General features: G+C 39.4%; 1 protein-coding gene and 1 pseudogene across 1 annotated transcript in view; one reads left to right on the top strand and one right to left on the bottom strand.

Moving 5' to 3' along the window:
* Positions 1-9421, bottom strand: part of LOC137281569 (uncharacterized) — a 35272-nt gene extending 25851 nt beyond the window's left edge. Inside the window, exon 1 of the mRNA XM_067812881.1 lies at positions 9094-9421. The gene's annotated coding sequence lies outside the window, so the exon portion shown is untranslated. The remainder of the gene's footprint in view (positions 1-9093) is intronic.
* Positions 118-21870, top strand: LOC137280938 (putative nuclease HARBI1; annotated as a pseudogene).
* The last annotated feature ends 339 nt before the right edge of the window (positions 21871-22209 follow it).

The following is a 22209-nucleotide window of genomic DNA, read 5'->3' as shown; positions in this document are numbered from 1 at the left end:
AAGTCATATTTATCAACAGATTTAGACTTAAGATTTGTCATTTTTTACTTAACTATTTAACACTCCCCTTGCTAGGCTTAAATCAACATGTTTTGACTTAAGTCATGTACAAGAAAAATGGTTGCCACGCGTAATCCAAGAGCATGTAATGAAGGAACAGACGTTCTGCATACATTAGATGATACTGAGCTGCTCCAAAGGTACAGATTTGACAGAAACAGTATTGTTTACATCTGTGATCTACTACACGGATTATGTCCCGTAACGCATCGGAGTTGTGCAGTGTCCTGCATTACAAAAGTTCCCGTTACTTTACCATTCTCGTTACTTTATTTTGCCACTGGCAAATTTCAAATGTGCAATGGCGATGACCATGGACTCAGCCAACCCACCATTGCAAGAGTCGTCGAACAAACGCTTAATTCACTCACAAGCCAGCATATGGTCAGAAGATTTGTCACCTTTCCCACGCATGCCCAAGAAATAAGACGACACCAGCGTCGATTCTATCAGACCGCAAACTTCCCCGGTGTAGTTGGTGTCGTTGATGGCACGCACGTTCAAATTCAGGCCCCATCAGTTAATGAGAATGAATTCATTAACAGGCACCACTATCACAGTATTAATACACAGGTAGTGACTGACAGCGACGACCGGATGATCGACATCGTAGCACGTTGGCCTGGCTCAACACATGACTCCCGCATATTGACAGCAAGCGGGTTATGTCGGCTGTTTGAGGGGAACCATGTTCCCGGAAGATGTCATCTGCTCGGCGACAGCGGCTACCCATGTCAGAGGTGGATTCTAACACCATTTTACGTCCTCTTCCTGGACCACAGGCAAACCACAACAGGTATTTTGGTCATTTCTTCGAGTCAAGTTCGAGTGCTAACCAACATAGACTGATTTCCCTTGGTTATATGAAATTCAACATCCAACATAAAAACGAAACGGAAGAGTTACATATCTGCTAAGTGCATTCTTCGGATAATATGTCGTACCTTGTGTACTTCCTCAGTCGTAAATGCATCCTAAGTGACTTATCATTGGTACGATCTAAACTTGATTATGGCTCCATTGTGTATGGTGGAGCCTGTAAAAGCAACCTCAAACTATTAGATTCTGTCCATCACCAAGGTCTGAGACTTTGTCTTGGATCTTTTAGAACCTCACCTGTTGCCAGTCTCTATGTTGAGGCTAATGAATCATCTCTTTCACAACGCCGTATAAAACTTTAATGTCTTTACAATACATTACTAAACTATATTCTAATAAATCTAACCCAGCCTATGACTGTGTGTTCAATCCGCTTTATGAAAATTTGTATGACAAGAGGTCTTCTCTTGTTCCACCTCTAGGACACAGAATTAAACCCTTTCTTTCTTCGGCCGGAATTGAGCTGGAAAACATAGCTCCCTCCCGTCTTCTTTCTTCTCCTCCTTGGCAGTTGGTTAGGCCACAAGTTGACCTAACATTAACTTCATTTAGAAAATCAGAAACTAATGAATTACAATATCAACAAGAATATACTCAATTAAAACATAAATATAGCAATTACAAACCCTTATTTACAGATGGATCCAAGGACGGTGGTGCAGTAGCTTGTGCCACTGTCATTGGATCGAGAACAATATCTTCTAGACTTCCCGATAACAGCTCTATTTTTACTGCAGAAGCAAACGCCATATTAACTGCTCTTCAATATATTCAAAGACACCCTAAACATAAACTGTATATAATCTATTCAGACTCTCTCTCTTGCCTTCAGGCTATTAAAAATATTTCTTGTAAACATCCACTTTTAATAGAAATTATTGAATTGTACAATAATCTTGCTACTGGCCAGTGCGACATTGTTCTTTGTTGGTTACCTAGTCACGTTGGCATTTCTGGTAACACAATGGCCGATCTTGCTGCTAAAGCAGCACTCAGCAAATCTGTGACACCACTTCTTATTCCATACTCAGATTATAAAGCTGCAATAAGATCTTATATCCGTGATCAGATGCAGAAGATGTGGGACACCCAAGTGGGTATAAATAAATCACATGAAATAACACCTTATATCAGTTATACTTACTCGGATTGTCAGTCCAGATTTGAGGAGGTCATTATGTGACGATGTCGCATTGGCCATACGAGGTATACCCACGAGTATTTATTAAAAGGTGAAGATCCTCCGTTTTGTATCCCTTGTGATGAAAGAATCACAGTCAAGCATTTTAAAAAGAATTAGATTTGCTAAATGAATTGTAAATAGATAAATATTTTATGCTTGGAAGTTTGAATTAGTAACTTAGAGTGTTAGTGGCTGTATCCTCGAGGGGGGTTAAAGCACTGTAAAATTATTGTCCTCCTGAGAGGGTACGTAAGTCCCAAAACATTTGAAGTCAAATTTGATCTTCCATTTTGTCTTAGCCGTAGAATATGTGTCATTTTAATTTGTGGCTAATCTTGCTTACAATCACCATCAGTTGAGGGGATGATGTAAATCCAGCTAGGGACCATGCAGGTAGCAGAAGTACTGTAAGTCCCCATGGCCCCTAGTATGGTGATCTACCTTCAGTTGTTGGTGATCTATATAGCCTGTTTTTATATTGTATTGTCTGAATAGGAATATTAGTTTTAACTTTTCACGCTGGTTTTATTTCTTATTGTGATATTCTAGTTGTTTTCCTGTCCGTCGTCGACAGGTTTTTATCATATACATAAATTCCTTTTTTAAGAATGCTCTCGTCACGATATGGCTGCAATACTGCCGATGTGACGTTAAATGTTAACTCACTCACTCACTCACCCCAGACAACAGTTCTATTTTTACAGCTGAAGCTAACGATACACTAACGGCTCTTAAATATATCCAAAGACACCCTAAATATAAACTGTATATAATCTATTCCGACTCTCTTTCTTTCCTTCGGGCTATTAAAAATATCCACTTTTAATTGAAATTATTGAATTGTATAATAATCGTGCTACTGGCCAATACGACATCGTCTTCTGTTGGTTACCAAGCAACGTCGGCATTTCCGTCAACGCAATGGCCGATCTTGCTGCCAAGGCAGCACTCAACAAATCTGTGACACCACTTTTTTTCCATACACTGATTATAAAGCTAACATTAGATCTTATATCCGTGATTTGATGTAGAAGAAGTGGAACACCCAGGTAGTCATCAATAAATTACATGAAATAAAACCCTATATTGGTTATTCCTACTTAGGTTGTCAGTCCAGATTTGAAGAGGTAATCATAGGGCGATGTCGTCTTGGCCATACAAGGTACACTCATTCATACCCATTGAAAGGTGAGGATCCTCCGTTTTGCATCCCTTGTGATGCGACAACCACGGTCAGGCATATTCTGCTTGCCTGTGTTGAATTCTCGAAACAAGGGATAAATATTTCAATGTCAAAACAATTAAGGACCTTTTTAACACATAAGTTCTCATTTAATTCTTGGATTTTTAAAGGAAATTGATTTCATCATTGAATTTTGATTATCATGTTCTGTAGATAGCTGCATTTTAATTCATGGTAGTTTAGAATAGTAACTTGAATTGTTAGTAACTTGAATTGTTACCCTTAAAGGGGGTTGAAGTATTGGAAAAGTATTGTCCTCCTGAGAGGATACGTAAGTCCACAAATATTGACAGTAAATTTAAGTCTACCAGGTTTTTAATCGTAGTATTCATGTTCCTATAATTTTGGCTAACTTTTCGTACAATCGCCAGCAGCTGAAGGCATGGTGTAAATCCAACTAGGGTCCATGTAGGTAGCAAAGGTACTGTAAGTCCCCATGGTCTCTTGTGTGGTGATCTACCTTCTGTTGTTGGCGATCTATAGTCTGTTTTTATATTGTATTGTCTAAATAGTAATATTAGTTTTAACTTTTCACGCTGGTTTTAATTGAAATTGTGATATTCTAGTTGTTTTCTGTCCTTCGTTGACAGATTTTACCACATTCATATATTTCATTTAAATGTTCTCGTCACGATATGCCTGAGATATTGCCGATGTGACGTTAAATATTACTCACTCACTCGTCAAAGGAGCGAAATAATGTCAAGTGAGACGTTAATTCCCGTTTCACCTATCCTCACTAATACTTGACAAACCTTATCAATCGTATTTAGAAAAGTAATTACTGTCACATTTACATGTCTTTCATGGTAAAAAGCTGTCTTTGAAACACACAGTGTATTCCAAACTTTTGCTTTTCAGTCACATCCTGTCACACGCCCAGGTATGACATTGACATTGCGTGTTGGAATAACGGGAAAAATAAATCTTTATCACCCTTTGAAAAGTACCGTTTCTACAACATAATACATGCTAACTGAAACATAATAGCGGATATAAGAGAATCATTGCCTATTTGAATCCTGTTTGTCAACTGCTGACTGTTATTGCTGTCGAACACTCCCTGTTTACATGTTGTAACGACAACCAATTCAAACACTATCGTCGTATAGCGTCTGTGTCTGAGCATGTTGATCTTTCCTCTGTGGTTATAAACGCAAATGACGGGATCTGACGAATGCCTTTTATCTTATTGTGCATGGACTATTTTATATGTTGAGGCAATCGCCCACAAAGCCGGGAGTGCAAAACTTTCCTGTCACTCTTGATGGTTCAGTGCATAACGGAGATATGTAGAAACAGGTGATAGTGAGAAGTCAATTCTTAACTCCACACTCAACGGATATTACTTCACATCTCACTCATGCACACTTACACATATAGCAAACCCTTGATGGCATTAATACCACTTGAAACTAAATTATCAATTCCGCCATAATACGTTCTGTGAATATACAGAAACACGGGAGATGTTTACATAAACTATTTACGACAGCTTTTGCTCGTTACCCTTAATTTGCGTCTTTCCTGGTCAAGAAAATTAGTGAGTGAGTGAGGTGAGTTTTACACCGCACTCAGCAATATTCCAGCTATATGGCGGCGGTCTCTAAATAATCGAGTCTGGACCAGACAATCCAGTGATCAACAACATGAGCATCGATCTGTACAACTGGGAACTGATGACATGTGTCAACCAAGTCAGCGAGCCTGACCACCCGATCCCGTTAGTCGCCTCTTACGACAAGCATAGTCGCCTTTTATGGCAAGCATGGGTTGCTGAGGGCCTATTCTTCCCCGGACCTTCACGGGTCAGAAAATTAGTGGATAATCACTTATTCCTTTAAGTTGTATTGCCACTGTAATACCTGTGTAGTGATATGCAATTGTTTTTTTAAGTTAGTTAACTGTGAATCACATCACATTGTTTTATTGCTTTTTGAGATAACATCAAGTCCTTTTGTGACCTGAGTCCCAGTAAATTGCTGCATTAGTCTCAACACTGAGTTGACTGAGTTGGGCTTTAAGATAGATCGGCATTATTCCAGCCATATACTGACAGTTTACACCGAAAGTGTCACAGCATCAGATTCAAAAGCAGTCAATTCGTTATTTACATTACCTTATCAACAGTATATGATACAGGTCAACTTCATGTCTTTCATATTTGTCGTGTCATAATGCGAGACTTGCAGTTAAAAAATATGGTTGACAATGCGCACTTCATCGCACTTCATTTAGCAGATAGTCATGAGTAAACCAAATGTGGTCAATACGACATCCTCGAAAAATCACTTCTTTACGTCTTAGCAATAAAAGTAGGTATTACCAGTTTGTTGGCTTCAATGCATGAAGGTTATTTCTTCCTACCTGGGTGTCACTGTACCTCATCAGCAGTGGAAGTAATAGCTTGATATGACAGTACAGCGTGGGTCCCGCGATTCCGCGGTTGCAGAAAAAAACGCGGAATTTACCTTTCCATGCAGAATAACGTCTGGTCCGCGGAAAACACATTTTCTTGCAGAATCTGTGCAGAATTTATCACTTTTCTACAGCGGAATTTGCTTATTTTAAAAAACTGGGCGAAAACTGACTGACAGCCGAAATGAAAAGTAGAGTTAATGTCAAAAGTAGGATCGGTTGCACATAAAAGGAGCTGAGATATTTACTGTGACATTTAAAAAAATTTGGCTAGCATTTCGTACAATCGCCAGCAGCTGAAAGTATGGTGTAAATCCAGCTAGGGTTCATGCAGGTAGCAAAGGCACTGTAAGTCCCCATGGTCCCTAGTATGGTGATCTACCTTCGGATGTTTGCGATTTATAGCCCATGTTTTATAATGTATTGTCTTCTTTAATTACAATGTTTTAGTTTTTTCATGCTGGTTTTATATCCATATCTGTCATATTCTAGTGTTTTTACTGTCCTTTGTCGACAGGTTTTCATATTACACAAACATTCCATTTAAGTGGTAAGATCTCGTCACGATATGGCTGAGATATTGTCGATGTGACGTTAAATATTTAGCTCACTCACTCACTCACTCACTCACTCACTCACTCACTCACTCAACATTTTCAAAACAATATATTCTGTCGGATGTCGTTTAAATACAAAATTGTTATTTGCATGAATGACCTAGAATCGTTCTGGATAATTTTGTAAATACACTAACATGAACGCCAAGTGTGACGTCAGAGAAGAATATGCATTTATAACCTTTATCGCGGGTCATTTCTAATGTTGAGCGTATAACGTTAATCATAAACACATAAACCCATTTCATATACATATATTTATGTCGTTCAGATATCACATGATGGAAACAAAATTATGATCAACATGAAGGTGTATGAACCATTCATATAAATATCAAAGGGGTGTAAACATTTGCAAAATGAAAACTGACATATGTTTCTCCACCTAAGTAAACTGACATGTATCCAAACTGAGTAAAGGAAATCGGAGATTTCAGCGCCCGTTGAAATTCAAAGGAATGTATTTGGAAATATTGTATGACCATGTATTTACCGGGGCATCTGTTTGCAATTAATGTAACGTTTGAAATTACCTGACAAATTCGGTCAGTACAGACATGAACGTGGTGCTTGCGCATACGAAAATGTACGATGAGCATTTGTTTCAAAGGTATAGATTTGTATGAAATATATCCCCAAAGTTAGGAAATATCTACAAACATACATAAACACGGTCATGGCGTGTATTTCATGTCGTATGTACGTTTATTTCAATTTACTATTGAAATGTACTACTACCAGTTACAGAAATAGATTATTGCTTTTGAAATATTTTGAAAGAAATCAAGTATTTTAATGGGCACCGAAGTGAAACTGTAATTTAAAACATATTTCGTTCTAATGTGTACACCTAACCTTATTTCTTCTGAAGCTCAAACGTGTGTATCAGTACATGCCAAAAAGGCAATACAATGTTTTTTAAAGAAGATTTGGAAGAGTATCTTGCCATGACCTTTTCAAATTATTAGAAGCAGTTACAACACTGTCACCTACGTTTTGGCATTGTTCAGAGAGTTACCGGGTGCGTCTTTATCTGAATCCGTTCAAATTGATTAATAGTTAAAATTAATAATTAAAAATCGTTTTCCATGTTATGGCTTTGGGCAAGTGTGGCAGTCTCTCATTTCTGCTCATCTTCATGACACGTGTTGTCAATTATTTATGTAGATTTATTCAACTTCCACATTAAAGATTAAAATATTATATCCTGGTCAAAGGTTTATACACCAGTGGGTGCACAACATGGAGGGAACCGATAATATTGTGTGTTTTTCATGGTTTGGGGTTTATTTAGTTCATCACGATGGCAATCCGAATATGTTTATTATTCTGTTTAAGCAGTGGTTGTCTGCTTCAGTGTCGACACTCGTCTGTAAATGCCTCTCCGAAATAACTTTAAAACATTTTAAATCACTTCTAGACGTTGAAGGGTATATATGCCTTGCCAACTGCTTTTTCGCTGTCTAAATGTAGTAATGCTAAAAATGCTTTTGAAACTGGTCGTTATGTTAACATGAAATACATTCAAAGGCGGTGAATGTAATTTAAATGAAAGTGTTTAGTCCATATTGAGAATTAACTGCATTAATTAATTTCAGTGCATTTGACTGAGCCTTAAGAGAAAAATATTTTACAAGGAATATATCAAATATGCTTGTCGTAAGAGGCGACTAACGGGATCGGGTGGTCAGGCTCGCTGACTTGGTTGACACATGTCATCGGTTCCCAGTTGCGCAGAGCGATGCTCATGTTGTTGATCACTGGATTGTATGGTCCAGACTCGATTATTTACAAACCGCCGCCATATAGCTGGAATACAGCTGAGTACGGCGTAAAACTAAACTCACTCACTCGCTCAAATATCAAATCTTCCTTGGCGAGCACAAGAACGACCCGGGCGTGAGATAGCCTGTATGGACTTCTCCTTTCCAGAATTGACATACATTGACAGTTTGATTGACACCAAATGCTTTTTGCAGATATGCCAAGGCAATAGTCAAAAGGAATAAAAAGAATGAGACCGCTCGTGAAGCCTTTTCCAATTCTTTTGTTTACCATTATATCATGTCCCAACGACTTTACACCCAAACATAGTCTGCAAATTCTGTTTTGCTTACACATACTGCTAAAAAATGTCACGAATCAAATGGAATCTGTACATTAAAACATTTAATGCCACAGAGAATCGGGATATTTCCATTTTTCATTGTTGTAAAATGTTCACAATGATGATATCAAAGGAATATTAGACATTAAAGGTTCTAAGGAATTTTTCCTACGATCCTTAACTTCTTTCGAGTAGTACATATAAACTGTATTCCTTCAATAATGTCTTCAGAAAGTCGTTAGGGCACACCATAGTTCTGCACAAAGATATGAGGAGAGGCCGTACCTGGACCGCCTAAATGTAAGTACGTGCATTTCATCCGCAAATGTGGATGACAAAACATTTCTTAACAACAAACATCATCATCATCATCATCATCATCATCATCATCAACAACAACAGCAACAACAACAGCAACAACAACACCTTATAACAGAAAGACACAGTTGTACTCTCTTTGCTCCAACTGTGTAGGGCAGGGTCTTTGTCAGACATTACATACTGCCCTCCCTGCACATACTACTGCCTGCCCCACCGTGTGAGTGACGCATTGAACGACAATCATACTTTTTTTCTACAAACTTACCCTTTTATACAGCTCCACGTTTTGAAGACAGATCTACAGGTGTCCTGTTAATATTCAGTCGACGTTTCCTTGTAGGTATGGTGTAAGGCTTGGCATTGCCATACTAAATTTATCCTCCCTTGTTAGTATGAACCTCGCCCAACTCGACTCTATCTTTGCGATATCCGATATGTACACCTTCAAATTGAACACACAGTATGACAGTTAAAGTAGACTGCACGTCAAACGCTGAATAGCATCACGTGACCCTAATGCGTCATTCACTGAATGACTTAACTATTGAGAAGCACACGCTGCGATATAACATGAACAAAATCAGACAGGAAGCACTGACAAACAAGGACGAACGTATTTATAAACCCTAAAAGGCCTTGTTCTATCAGCAAGACACACTGTTCTAAACATAGTCAACTCATATCATAGTGCTCATATCTTTATGACTGAAGTATTACCGATGCGATGTAAAACACCTGGGATTGGATTTTCTTTTCCTTGGTTTATAGTGTACTCTACAGGACGCACTGACCTGCAAGAAAGAAAAATATGTTCATAAAATCAAAATGGCGTCATCGTATTATCTTCAGTTCTATTATTCTGAATCCATATCCGGGTCGCTGCTTTGAAACCCCAATCTTTTTTCCCCCAAGTATAATATCTGCACACGGTGTACCCTTTGCCGCTGATTGCTAGTGTTTTTGAATCATTGTTCAGCATCCATGACACTCGATATATCTTTGTTAAGTCTTCCCTGACTCAATCATCTAAAGCTACACAATTCCCTATACTCAACTGACGCCTCGCATGCCTTCTTGGTGCATCGGGATGGCCTTGTGGTTAAAGTTTCGAACGCCACGCCGAATACCCTGGTTCGATTCCCCACACGGGTACAATGTGTGAAAACCATTACTGGTGTTTCTGGAATATTGCTGAAAGCGACGTAAACCATATTCACTTTGAATTCCAGGAACACACAATCATTGATCGTCACGATAGGGCTAAAATATTGTCGATGTGACGTTAAATGTTAACTCACTCACTCAATCATAATCTTTGATTATGATCCTTGTTTTGTCAGCACCAAGGCATGACCACGGTAAAGTCACATGTTAAGATAATCACTTCAAGGTGTTGTCGTTAAAGCTTAAATTTCATTGATCTTGGGTTGAAACGTGTACCTAATTATGATTGTTGTTTTGTCAGCACCAAGGTATGGTCATGTTAAGATCACATGTTAAGATAGTCACTTCATGGTACTGTCGTTAAAGCTTAAATTTCATTGATCTTGGGTTGAAACTTGTACATGTAGAATTCATGTACAGAATTAATCTAGGTTTCATTCACAATTTGAGTGGTTATCATATTGCTAACACAATTGCCTAAAACATGATACTATTACTCACAGTCAATTCACTTACTGCATGTGCACTGTACAGTGACTGCAATACAATGGCTGCATAAAAATTAAATGTTTCTCGGGCACATTGTTTTCAAAAGTGACGAAGGCGGTAGGCCTTTGTTTTTAATTTTTGATAGAATAAAATGACGAGGGAGGAACACATTCCTATTTTTGTTTTGTCAGAAATACAGCGTGGGAAGTTAAGAGTGTATTAATAAGGTGCAAATTCAGTACCTCCCGTTCTTACAGACATTCATTATTATAGTGGACAAACAGATGATCGTTTTATTTTTAAATGGCAATATAAAACATTGTTACGCGCACAAATAATAATGACGCCTTGACTTCCGAGAAACATTTCATTTTATTTATTTAGCCTTATCATTATTATTCCATACCGAATATCTATAACATACACTAATCTAAGCTGTATACGAAACATAAGGCACTTGATATCTTGTTGTTGAAGTGTTGTTGTTCACGAAATAGTTATCCGCGACACCTATCCAGCATCGCGCGGAAGCCGCTTTTCACTGCAAGGAACGCTCTGTATGCAAGACAGCATGAGTTCTGTATGCAAGACGGGATGAGTTCTGTATACAACACAGCATGATCATTTGGCATGGATAGTTTGAAAGTGCGTGTTAAGTGTATTGACCACTTAAGTGCAAAGAAAATGTTGAGGATATTTTACACATCCATAAGTGAAAAATAAATTAAGCTACAAATTACTGTAATTGCATGCGTGTTTAGCCCATTTAAAATATTCATAAATATATGCAGTGGAAGCTGTCAAAACTGGCACTCATTGGGGCTGATGAAATGTGGCTAAGTCAACTTTGTATATAGTTACTGTTGTAAATATAATAAACATGTGAATATTTTAAAGTATTGTGTCATAATATTATTTTGAATAGATATACTAATATAGTTATTGTTGTAAATATAATAAGCATGCGAATCTTTTAAAGTATTCTGTCATAATATTTGTTTGAAGGGAGATATACTATCTCATTAAATAGCCTAAATCTAACCAGATTTTATCAGTTATTTTATGTTCAACATTTTATATCATAACTCTAGCTCTCTAAACACCAATCTAGTCTCAATGTAGTCTATTTCACTAACACTCATTTGCACTGCATGCTTTTCTACTGTCAATCCCAGTCAGTCCTTTGCTCAGGCTGGTGTGTAAGTTCTATTGCTCTGTGTTCATCCAAGCGTGTAAGGTATCAAGGTATTTGATCTAGTTTCCATGTCAGTATCTTATGTGGTCATCATCAGACAGGCTGTTTTTCTTTTTTACATTTGGATCGAGATCATGGTGATCTTGACTGTGATTCGTGTATAAATGTTGGTAATCTCTAGTCTTGTATATATTTCTTGTGGTATTCTATGCGGGTTTCATAGTTGGTGGCTACATTGGCTATTGTTTATAGTATTGTTAATATCTCAACATTCACTTTTCATTATATGTAAATAGTTTATGTGATTGTAACTCACAGTATATTGAGTTTTGTTATTGCATTGGTGTAGATCGTAACTCGCATTAGAGTGAGTTATTATACTGTTGTTTAGCTTGTGTGTATAGCTAGGCTTCCTAATGACGTCACGGGAATCCTCGGGTCGCCATTAGCGGGCTTTACAAACTGCAAATATTCCGTGAAAAAAAGCTGCAATACTCCTCTCAGCCAGGTTCACAACTGAAAAACTGCTTATATCATCTCAACCAGGTTCACAACTGAAAAAATCAGAAATCACAAACATGACATTAATTCATACAAAAATGCACCTTTTGCATTGTCAGCTGCACCTGCACAAACACATCCTTCATCACAATCAGAACTTGAAGAACACTACACTGAAATGAAAGAGTTACAACAAGAATCAATTCAGCTTCAACAAGACTTGGATACTATTTCATCATGGGCCAGTGAAATCCTGCAAGAAAACCATCAACAATCATTAACAATTAACACCCTCAATAATAAGCTCCAACTCATTAACCATCAATATCTGTCTTGTCAAGAGAAAATTCAATCCTTGAATATCAGGCTGTCTAATAAAGAAAATCAAATTAACTCATGGAATCCCAAAAAAATCCAAAGAACATATACATCAGCTGCTCCTTCAATTACAAAAAGTTCTTTAAAGAATGAACAAAATATTAACAACGGTATCGAAAAACGACAACAGGATGAAATTGACACTTTGAAAAATTGGAACACAGTTGTCCTTCTAAAACTGAAACCATTTCAAATCTTGAAGGCCTGGCCAATATAAATGGTCCTAAACTCCCTTGTCATGCAACAATCTGCAATATTCTTCAAGAAGCAAATCTTGTTGGAAAAAGGCATGTTGCTGATGTGTTTGCTGGAGCATCCAAATAGTTGTCTCCATGTTGATGGCACGACTGACCACCAGCGTCATTTCTGTGGGTATCAAGTGTCTACTACTTCTCTACCCAGCGTGGCCATGTGCATGGTAGAAACTGTATGTGGTGACACAACAATACACATTAACCAGCTGTGCACTGTCCTGGATGATTTTGCCAAACTACTGTCATAAAAAATGAGGATTCTGAAGAATTATATGGCAAAGTGTTGGTCAGTTAAAAGAATATCATGACGGACCAACATATTGTTAATAAAGTCTTCAAAACTAAATTGGAAGAAATGCGCCACGCTGTATTATCCAAATCCGAAAACATATGGAGCAAATTGAGTGACATAGAAAAGGCTCACACCACCAATGTGAACCAGTGGTTTTGTCCATGTGCTATTGGGTTTACCTAATGCAGCATATCTTGCCATTTCACAGTATGAAAATATTATAACTGACAATGGCAATTTAAACGGACTAAGAAGATCTTTTGGCAGTGACAAGAAAGTTGAATGTAGCCGTGCTGAGGATGTAATTAGATCTGTCTGTAATTTTGTGAATACTTTAGGCCTTCCCGCTGCAGGACTCTCAGCAGATTTTACAGCATTCATGAAATCCATTAACCAACATATTCATTTCAAACAGTTTCAGCACAATCGTTTTAACATCATCTTCCATAATACAGCCGCCACAATTCATCACAAACATCACCTCAGGCAGTTCCTGGCCAGCATCACACATGAAAATCAACTCATTGAAGCTGTTAAAGAAGATCTATCTAATGACATTCTCCTCTCTGAAGTTCTTCCTCTTGCTTTCTTTCATGTTCACATCTCTCACCCATTTTACACTCTGATTTTAAGTAAAAAAACAGCAAAGCACATGCTTGATCTGAATCCATATTTTGTACGAATGCAGAATTTTCTCCAGCAGATGTCAGCTAATCCACCCATGATACTTCAGCAGGATTTCATCGTGTAGCCATCCTTTAAACCACCAGATCAATCATTCCTACTGGCATCTGCGGCAAACCATCCTTACACTGATCTAACCTTGGGATGTCTTGGACTTATGGCAACTTATTGTCTAATTGATTTACTCGTCTTGTTGGTAATCAGTTGCCATCAGGATGTCATGCAGATGATAATCCTCAACTCAGAACTGAGTCATCATCTGTACCAAAATCAAACAGTATTGGAGAAAGTCACTTTGCTTTTCGCAAACATCTCCGTCGTTTTAAACCCAATGCGAGCACTCCCCACCTGGAATCCAACATCCTCTGGGCGTACAACAAGCCATATGCTTGGTTGCAATCCCTGTCTCCTGAAGATCGCCACCTCAAACTGGAACAAGCCCGCCTGCATATGAAGGATTTCAAAGTTATCTGGCAGCAACGTCACCAAAACCTTCATAAGCAGAGGTTGCTCCAGGTACAAAACCATCATATGCAGATGATGATGATTCTGATGCAAGGAAATACATGCTCTATGACATTAAATATGATGGGTATGAAGATATCAGCTCCATTCGTATTGAAAAGGACTGGCACCAGGGAGATGTGGTATTTGATTCCCAGTAGGTAACACTCTAATGTCATTGGTTCACCTTGTCACTTTCTCTTGTGTGGTGTTGATCAGACAGCTAAGTGTTTGCAATGGTTTCCATCCCACCGCCCCTCCTCTAACTGAACAATCTTATCATTTCACATATGCTATGTCTGTGGATGGTACATTTGTTTGGGCACATATTTTTGGTGAAGGATATTATGTTGCTAACTGTACATGTTCATCTTAAACAGTTGGATGGTTTCTTTTGTACCTTATGGCTGTTTTAAATTTTCATGTCCCCACACAATAGCACATTCCCCTATTGGTTTTTAGTGTATTTTCATAGAACAAGTGTGTATTGTCAAAACTAAATAATGATGCATTTATCATTTTACTCAAATACGACATAATTCATTGTTCCACTTAAGCATCCTCATGGTATTTGCTACACATTTATGTAGAACATTATGTAGAACGTCTCTTTCAAACTTAAGGACAATTTATGTTTAAATGTTTTATTTATGGCTACCCTCACATGATTTCATGCTGTGCTATAACCAGCCTCTGCTTTCGTTTGCAGGTATATTGTGAACTAAAAAAAATTATAACAGGTGAGTGTAAATAATGTAAATGTTCTTTAATGTAACTTATAGTAGTATTGAATATGAAACAAAATCTTGGCCGTTTAAATATATTTGCTATTTTTTTTGGTTTTTCAGATCCAGTATTGTGTACATTTTATGACCACACATTAAGGTAATTACCCTGTAGGTGAAAGTAGGAGGAATTTTATTAAATCATTATTTTCTGGAATAATTAGGTTTACAATAAAACGAGTGGTATCGAAAGTTGCTCCACTGATATCATCAGATATCTGGAATCCCATCCAGTCCAGAACCCCCCCAGGACTGGTGTCACCATTTTCCGTTATTGCTATCTGACAGCAAGGGTTTCCGGTTGGATAGGATCCAGGATGCTGATGGTGTTCCAGTGGAATACTTGTGCAAGGCTGGGGGCAGAACACTTGCATTATTTCAAATGTTACGCAGGGAGCTGCCAAAGCTCATACAGAAACATGGGGAATATGCAACTATATATGTATGGAGTGGCACATGTGATATAACCAAAAAGATTGGACAGACCAAAATGAATGGCATACGCACTCCAGGCACTTCAGATCCCGAGGAAGTGAGAAGTACTTTCAAGGACATTTGTAGATATGCATTCAGCCTGGGCTGCCACATTATGTTTATCGGTATACCATACTATTCTGTCATGGAGTACAACAGGTACAAGGGATGTTCCATGCCAGGTAGCTATGAAGATCATGATTAGGAGGTGGTAAAACAGGTTGATGCAATCAATGAGGGAATCACCTTGCTGAACACGCAATTCCACAAAAATACTTTGCAGTTTAATGCTGACTTGCTTTAACCCAGAGGCAAACGCCGTAATAGAAGGGTAAGTCCGCATGTAACTGGGTCACGTGGTCGACAGAAGATCATTTGGTACATTCTGTATGACGGCTTACATTCAGGTGAGCTCCTGTCACAGCAGTGGTTGAGGCGGCTTCACCTGGATGTAATTGAAGAGTGCTACAGAGACCCACGGCAGTTACTTGTCAGTATAGAACCCCAGGATGAACTGCAGATATCCTGAAATGACCTGTCCCCCTCATTAAGACTTCATCCCAACCCCCCACGCCCCCCACCCCCGTAAATGACACCAACAATGGAATGATGTGACCACTCCATACATATACAGGAATCTGTTCTGCCCGCAATCCTTATTGGAATGCTATATTTAGGAGAGTATTGGGGTGGGGACTTTTGGATGTAGTTATGGACTGTTAAGCTATTTAGCAAATGCCACTTTTCCTGATGCCATGGTACTATTTCAAATTAGTCTGGACACTTGTGATAAGAGTGTTCAAGGCGAACCTCGATCACTGAAGAATTAGATCTGATAAATACACTTGAGATTATCGACTGTGGTTGTGAAACCTTTTTGGACTGGTGTGATAAGGATGTTCAAGGCGAACCCCGATCACTTTATAAACCTGCTTATGATTCACTTACATCAGTATTGTCTTCACCACATCATTGAATATGTATATACATGACATGTACAATACTCGTCTGGACTGCTGTGATAAGGGTGTTCAAGGCGAACCCCGATCACCATAATTTGACTATTTGTGCCTGCATCTGGATCATGTTACAACTTATAAATGTATATAAAAATGTTGTATACTTGTTTGGACTGTCTTCAAGCTACCCCACCCCATCTCTATAGTTTGGTTATTATAACCTGGATCTTACTCATCTGTACAATTTCATTTCAATGTATATATTGAATGTTACATACTGCTTTGGGATGTTGTGATAAGGGCGTTCAAAGCGAACCCCGATCACTATCATTTGGGTATTGTTCTTGCTCAGCTTCACCATAAATATGTAGAGAGAAAAGGATTCTTAACAACGTGCAATGCTACTTTATGCTGTTGTGATAAGGGTGTTCAAAGCGAACCCCGATCACTTAACCAGCTTATCTCTGTAACCTGGATGGTATTTAAGATGTATGGTATTGGCATAATTGTCACACCAGGTTGCCATTGCATTCATACACAAATAATCTGATTTTGCCAAATCTATATGTGTATAAGATTTTGTAAATTTGAAACTTGCACACTACCTTTCAAGAGGTAGGTAACTATAGCCACTTGTGTTATTCCTTAAAGAAATAATTGTCATGAGAGGTATCTACATCATGTTTTCATGTTTAGTTTTTAATTTCTCAGTGGCTGATATAGAGAGAAACGTCTGTTATTAAGATAGTCTATTATCTCGTCTGAATATCCAAGCCGTTTCACGATATGATTCATATATGTGTTCAGTATTCCAAGGGAGATAACTTCAAAATATTTCTGTTTTTATAATTCAGCTGATCAATGGCTCATTTCTTATGTTGACTTAAGTAACTTTTCATCATTTTGTTTAGGAACGGTGTAGCACAAATACACATGTTTAGTTAGGCGTACAGTGGAAGCTGTCGGAACCGGCACTCATTGGGACTGAAGGAATAATCTGGTTTAGACAATGTGCCGGATTGTGGAGCTGATGACAAATGTACAAGCCGTGGATGGGACTGATATTTTGTGTCGGTGTTGACAACTTGCCGGATTGGGTAGATGCCGTCTTTTACAGCTTCCACAGTAATTCTCAGGCTACCATATACTGGGTACTAATTCTTGACTGTATGGATGAATTTACCGGTGGCAGTATCAACATGAAAGACATTACATGTGAAACTCAGGCAATTTCCTGCTGAAGCCTAACCCCTGTCAAAGATGTGAAAAATACATCCAAATCAAGCTACAGAGAGCCACACAACTTCGTTAACAAACGTGGGCAAAAACAGAGATGTTTATAGTCATTGATGTTAGTGACAAACAACTCAGACAGGTTAATGGGATGGGAAAGAGAAACCTATTGCTAAAGTGGACTTCAGACAATCGCAAGAGAGACATCATTTCACCGCCAAATTTACTGCACATTTCCACATGCTTTCATTCGACCACAAACTCTATTATCCTCCCTTAAGTTGAATGGTATGACTGTGAGTAAATTACGATTTATAGTCACATCAGCAGCATTTCAGAATAGATTTTTTAAAAATCGAATTTATCCCTCTTCAGAATCGACGAAAATGCTGACGAATATGTCGCGCTCGCTCATGAAAGAGACCGTCCGTTCCAGATGTCGTGGCACCCGTGGCGAGCTACCTCCTCGTGGTGGGTGCTGGGTAATGCTAAGAGCTCGCCATCACCTCCGTGTGGATCCGGAGGCATATTTGGTCCACCAACTTGTTTGCCGTTGGTTGCGGCCCTGTGTCGGTGGAGGAAGGGATCCTGGTGGTTGAGGGTAACAGGAGCGTTGGACCGTGTTCCTGTTGCTCAACACACCACTTTGGCCCCGACTTCACCTAGACGGGTGGTAGAACTGGCCCGGTTCTATCAATCGGCTGGTCACGCAAAGCCCTCTGCGTAGTTTTTGTACTTGCACATATTGTATTGTTGGGTCTTGGACTTTCTGATTTTCAATGTACAGAGTATTTATATATCAATTTGCCTCGAGTCCTACGCCAGAAGGCGGTGGCTCATGGGCCAATCTGGAGATGCTGACCTCTGAATAATGCATGTCTCCGATTTCCTGTCTAGGGCCGAACCAGTCTGACATTAAATTGGTAGATGAATACAGCTATTCATGTCATATTCTCTGGAGTATAACACCCGTGTATCCCTGGTGTCAGCATCTTGGAGATCCGGTGCATATGGACATCGTCCTTGTAGACACTCCGTGGTGGGTGGGGAGCACGGGTGCTGAATACTTTTCCTTTCACCATGTCACAACAACTATCTGGTTCATCTAGAAATGAAAAGAAGAGGCGTTATGACACAGTTGACGAATCTTCAAAAACTACTCCAAATGATGACGCCTGGCCTCGTTTTCTTTTAGTTGAGGCTGTTGACTTTCTCCCGATAAAATTAAACCCTTTCGCCATTTCTAAGGCCGTATCCGGGATCTGTGGTGAAGTTAAGAATATCACCCGTCTCCGCAGTGGTTCACTTCTGGTTGAATGTGCTCGGAGACAGCAATCTATTAATTTGTTATCTGTCAAAACATTTGCCAATATTGAGGTGACTGTGTCCGCACACAGAACTTTGAATTCTTGTCAAGGCGTCATCCGTGACAGGTCGCGTTGTCTGTCGGACATGTCAGAAGAGGACATTGCAGCAGAGCTCGTAGATCAAGGTGTGACAGGTGTAAAACGTTTCACCGTCAAGAAAGAAGGCATCATCGTAAAAACTAACACATATCTCTTGACATTTTCTCGCTCATCCATACCTCAATCCATTAAAGCAGGATACTTAAATATCGCAGTGGACGTGTATGTCCCCAGTCCACTCCGGTGCTATAAGTGCCAGAAGTTCGGTCATGGATCAAACTCTTGTCGTGGTTCTGTGATATGTCATCGTTGTAGTGAGAGCCACGACAACAGAGATTGTGACAAGGAGTTGAAATGTGCGAACTGCCATGGTCCACATGGCGCTTCATCAAAATCCTGTCCTGTGTGGCAGAAGGAAAATTCTATAATGAGACTGAAATGTGAAAAAAACGTTTCTTACCTGGAAGCAAAGAAACTTTTCCAAACTCACACCTCAAGCACGTTAAATGTTTCTTATTCTGCAGCTGTCACTCGCTCTGTGTCAACGTCCTCTGTTGCCTGTCAGAGACAGTCAAGTCTGGGCAACCTCATGTTTCAGTCTCAGTAGTGAAACCGTCTAGCCCAGTCGTTCAGACTACGTCTGATTCTCAGACTGAGAAACAGCCTTAGACACAGTCTAAAACTGTCACCAAACAGCAAGCTTCGGTTAATTCATCAAAAACGAAAGGAAAAAAATTAAACAGAAAAGAACGCCTTCCGTCCCTTTACCTTCAGAGCTTCCTCTGGAGAACCCCTTTGGACCTCTCGACATGGAGGTCACATTGTCCTCACAAACAGAGGACAAGCGGAGGAATAGCTCTTCCTCCCATTCACGAGCGAGATCTCCAATTGAGCCACCATGACTCACTTGTCTGATATAATTCAATGGAATTGCAGAGGATTAAAGAGTAACTTCAACGAAATACCATTACTCATTCAAGATCTTAAACCGTCAGCATTATGTCTTCAAGAGACATATCTGTTGCTCAACACACCACTTTGGCCCTTACTTCACCTAGACGGGTGGTAGAATCGGCCCGATTCTATCAATCGGCTGGTCACGCCATGCCCTGTGCATAGCAATTATGTTTTGCACGTTTATCTTATTGGGTATTGGTCATCTTGATTTCTAGTATACAAATGATTGCAACATAAATTTGCCCAGAGTCCTATGCCAGAAGGCGGTGGCTCATGGGCCAATCTGGCATTATTGACCTCCGGGTTCTACTTGTCATCAGGTAAATGTCTAGGGCGGAACCAGCCTTACTTTCACTCTGTTTGACTATTGTAGCTACCTGTGTCTCTTTTGCTGGAGTATAGCATCCCTGTAACCCTGGTGCTTGTAGTTGGCTTCCACTTCGACACCGTCCTTGTTGACACTCCATGGTGGGTGGGGAGCAGGGATGTTGAATCTTTTTCCTTATCATGGCAACCTTACAATACACTGGTTCACGATCGAAAAGTAAAAGACGGCATCTAGATACAGAAATCATTTCATCTGATGATGACAGTGTCTCACAGGTTACTGCTGACTCATGGCCGCGGTTTCTGGTGGTCGATGGAATTAATGGTACACCCCTTAAGATTAATCCTTTTGTTGTTTCTAAGGCTGTTGAAGAGATTTGTGGAGACGTTAAGAACGTATCGCGTTTACGAAATGGATCCCTGCTAGTTGAATGTTTAAGACGTCAACAGTCTATCAATTTACTCAAAGCAAGCCATTTTGGAACCACTGAAATTTCTCTCTCGGTACACAAATATCTCAATTCTTGTAGAGGTGTAATCCGTGATCGTGCTAGATGTCTGTCTGACATGTCTGAGGATGAGATGGCGATAGAGCTGAAGTCTCAAGGAGTAACATCTGTGAAGAGATTTACTAGGAAGGAGCAAGACAGGATTGTTCAAACGACCACGTATCTTCTTACATTTGCCTTACCAAAAGTACCACCATCAATTAAGGCAGGTTATTTCAACATTGGAGTCGATGTGTATATACCGACTCCACTCCGTTGTTATAACTGTCAGAAGTTTGGACATGGGGCCAGGTCCTGCAATAAATCTCCAACATGCTGTCGTTGTAGCAAAACTCATGAAGGTATGGATACCTGTACAGATGATATTAGGTGTGCTAACTGCAATGGTGACCACTTCTCTTCTTCAAAATCCTGTCCATTCTTTCAGAAGCAATCCCAGATTATCAAACTGAAGTATACAAATAATATTTCTTTTTCGGAGGCAACAAAATTACTGACAGCTCAGACTCATACAACTCAGTCACTTTCTCACTCTTATTCTGCTATTGTTACCTCTTCACAGAGCAAAGTTGACAGAGCATGTCAGACAGACATCTGCTGGGTCACTGATAAACAATCAATTACTCCTGAAGACAACAAATCATCAACGTTGGCTTCACAGACTGTTATTCAATCTGGACCTCCGCTTGCTCGAGAGCCCGAGACAGTGGAAAACTCACAAAATAGTGTAAAACTTACTAACAAGGAAAAGAAACAATCAAAGAAGAAAGGACCTAGGACCCTCAAACATGTAGAGGTGCCTTCCCCAGTAACATCCCCTGTAGAGGTTCATAACAACTTTGAACCTCTAGACATGGAAGTCACTCCATCTCCGACAACTCAACGGAGAGGATCTTCCTCAAGATCCCGATCTCCAGTTCAGCCTCCATGAGCTGTTCATTCAATATCCTTCAGTGGAACTGTAGAGGCCTTCAAAACAATTTCACTGATTTGCAACTATTAATTCAAGACTTCAAGCCAGCAGCAGTATGTTTGCAAGAAACATATCTAAAACCCACGGATAACTTTCATATCAGACAATGTGATTCATACCACTGTTTCTCACCTCCCGGTAATAAAGCTACAGGGGGATCTTCTATCTTGGTGAAGCAGGAAACTATCCACAGTCTTGTTCCTCTCACTACCCCTCTTCAGGCAGTTGCAGTCCGTGTTACTCTGCATATTGTTGTTACCTTGTGTTCATTGTATATTCCGCCATCATCGACTCTGC

Source organism: Haliotis asinina, chromosome 4 (assembly GCF_037392515.1).
Source record: "Haliotis asinina isolate JCU_RB_2024 chromosome 4, JCU_Hal_asi_v2, whole genome shotgun sequence".
NCBI classification, from domain to species: Eukaryota; Metazoa; Mollusca; class Gastropoda; order Lepetellida; family Haliotidae; genus Haliotis; species Haliotis asinina.
Note: the sequence above shows the minus strand (reverse complement) of the source record. Positions and strands in the feature narration are given on the sequence as shown.